The sequence below is a fragment of the Amblyomma mixtum genome, chromosome 3 (assembly GCF_055824585.1).
Source record: "Amblyomma mixtum isolate Tamu chromosome 3, ASM5582458v1, whole genome shotgun sequence".
Lineage (NCBI taxonomy): Eukaryota > Metazoa > Arthropoda > Arachnida > Ixodida > Ixodidae > Amblyomma > Amblyomma mixtum.
Genome location: NC_143014.1, coordinates 309776846 through 309779818, shown reverse-complemented (window position 1 = coordinate 309779818; position 2973 = coordinate 309776846).

Genomic DNA, 2973 nt, shown 5'->3' with positions numbered 1-2973 from the left:
GCGAGGCGCCGATATCTGTCACTGCTAGATATCTGCGCCAGCGCTAGCGCGAGCGCCGGAAGCTGCTCACCGTCACGTCTCTCATACACCAATGGAAGGACGTGGTTCTCGGGACATCCGGTGCGGCTTTTCGCGCGCTTTTCAATTGCTGTCTACATTTTTGCTTGGTGCCGAGGCTGTTCGCGCCATGTCACAAAATAAAATAATAAATGAAAGTCTGATCGCCGCAGTAGAAAGGCGGCCGTCGCTCTGGCAGGCGAGCAATAAAAGCCATAAAAATAAGCTAATAAAGGCAGCATTGTGGCTTGAAGTGGCAGCGGAGATTCTGCCAAGCCTGCCAAGCACAGGTAAGCCGATATCTTGCTTGTGACGAGTGCTGATTGAGTGAAATGTGCTCGAAAACGCTTGTAGCAGTCAGACTGTTTTGGCCAGCATCTGCCTGTAAGGTCTGGCAACCACACAGCAGCGTGAGCACAAGCGCGAGCAGCGTGCGGCAGCGCTAGCCAGCGCCTAGTACCATGGAGATGCGTACTGCTGCCAGCGCCTGTCGTTGCGCGGCGCCAAAAGCGCCGACGCTGAGCGCGTACGCCCAGGAAGTGTCGTTGGAGTTCGGGCTTTAGACCCCGATGATTTTAAGGAAGGAAGTGCGCATAACTGGCTGCATGGGCCAGCGGACTCCTGAATCGCGCTTTGAGGTTCGTGGGGTGGTGAGAGAGAGAGAATTAGGCTGCATGCGTTAGCGCTGACAACATTATGGGAGCACAGCAGCAATAGGCCGCAGCGTTGATTGGGTGAGCAAACTGTGGCGATCAACCATTAACTGCCACCTGCCAGGTTGGCAGGGTGGGCGCGCTGCCTACGCAGTGTCCGGAACGAACTGAATGTTACAGACGCCAAGCCGCATATAGTTGCCCGATACGCCATAGCTTTCGGTCTGTAACCAGTTTCAAGAGTAGTTGAACCGCAGCTAATTAAGTACGAAGTTTCTGAGAAAGCTGTTGAGCTTTCCGCTGTAACCGTAAAGCTGCGCCTGGGTGGATGCCTATGACTAATTGCGCATTAATGCGGAAGCATTACTAGGCTCCGTCGGCGGCTTTCTGTCATCAAAACCATGTCCGCAGCGATTGTGGGAAACTATAAAGAGATATCGTCTCATCGAAGGAGAATGATGTCAGGATGCGGCGCAAAAATTTTGGTGCTGATCGAATCATTAGTTAGTTAATTAGAGCCACAAAAGTGACCAAAATTGCGCTTGGTCGGGCCGGGAGTGGCGCGAAATTTGAATCGTCGGAAGTGCGGCGCCACGTGATACCCAAAGTGATTTTCTATGTTAGTGGCTGACGTGACTAAAAAGCAATGCAGAAAGTTGGGCGAGTTGGTAATACATGTTGAACTTAGCAAAACGCAATAAAAAGACAGGGACGAGAAGAAGAAGCACGCAGGACAAACGCTTGACATCAACTAGTTCTTTACTGGGAGAGGGCGGAAACAAATTATACTAAACAATGAATCGGCTTTATCACAAGTGTGTTTAGCGTGAACAGGTATCAAGGTAAGCAATTTCCTTGCGGGATAAGGTCAGGGAAGGAGTGCTGATACAATTTTCAGCTTTCTTTACAATGCGATAAGCCTCTATAATTTCTCTGTCAAGCCTTTTTTTTTCCTTTACCGCAGCGTGTGGCATTGAACTGCGGCTCAGTTGCTTTACATTTTTTACATGACTTGCAGTTCTGCTAGGTGCCCATCCGTTGCTACAGCTTGCACAGCGCGACGGTGTTCCCTCAACCTATCGTTCAGGCACCTGCCTGTATGGCCAATGTACGACTTCTTGCACGAGAGCGGAATCTCGTAGACCACCCCTGTGACGCATGTTGTGGAACGGGTGGCATGCTTTGTTGTGCACCCAGGGTGGTCATTCACCTCGTTGACAGCTCGACACATTTGTGAGAGCTTATTGGGCGCTGAAAACACGACGGATACCCCGCACTTCTCGGCCACTTTTTTTAAGCCGGTGCGACACGTTGTGTATGCATGTAGGTGATCACCGCCGGAAGCCTAGTCTGGGGAGCCTTTTCTTTTCGCTTCCCAGAGTTTAGCTCCTTCACTAGGCTTTCTACCACAGAAGCGATGAAGCCTAGTGAAGGAGCTAAACTCTGCTAGAATCTAGAATCTAGATGCCTAGAATCTCCACTTTGGTACATGCGTTGTGAATATATACTGATGTTTTCTTTAATAAACTGGCGTTTGCACAGAATTATTTACGCTTTTGCTTCTCGCGCCCTAACAGCTGCTATGCGGTCGCGCGCCGCTCGCCACCATGCAACCTCAAGAGACACATCGAAATACCAGCGGCACATAACGTAAGTAGTACATAGGAAATCATGCGGGAAACATAGCGGGAAAGCCTGAACGCGCTACACTGTAAAGGCCGTTGTACGATCGTTTTTGGACGGATCCGCCAGCGAGCGAACCGCTCGCTTTCGGCCTTCGCTCGGGCGTGGGGCGGAATTGGTGTTGTACGATCATTTTGGAGCTGGCGGACGAGGCGGATGGTTTAAAGCGTTCCGATTGGCGCGCCCGGGATTGCCGTCTGTCCAATAGCATGCTCCTGTTGGCAACCTAGACGGCGCGAAAACGTGGTCTTTTTTTGCTCCTCGGCGACCGGCACCTAGGCTGAACTTCGGCATAGCCATGGCGTGCCGAAGTTCAGCCGGCAACAGGACGAAGAACTTTGCACACGCAAAGGTGACGCCACGCGGCGAACCACGGAGATGCGAACCGGTTTCGAAGTGAATCGTCTCGTGGGTTGATGCCTTGATTCCCCGCTGTGCCCGCGCATTGAGCCGCTGCGAAAGAGCTTCCGTACTACTGGGGCACGTGATGGAAGGCGAAGAAACGGGCGCATGTACAGTATGGTAGCACTCGAAATTAAGGCAGGCTGTGACCTGTACATTTCCGCGTGAGCGAATTCGG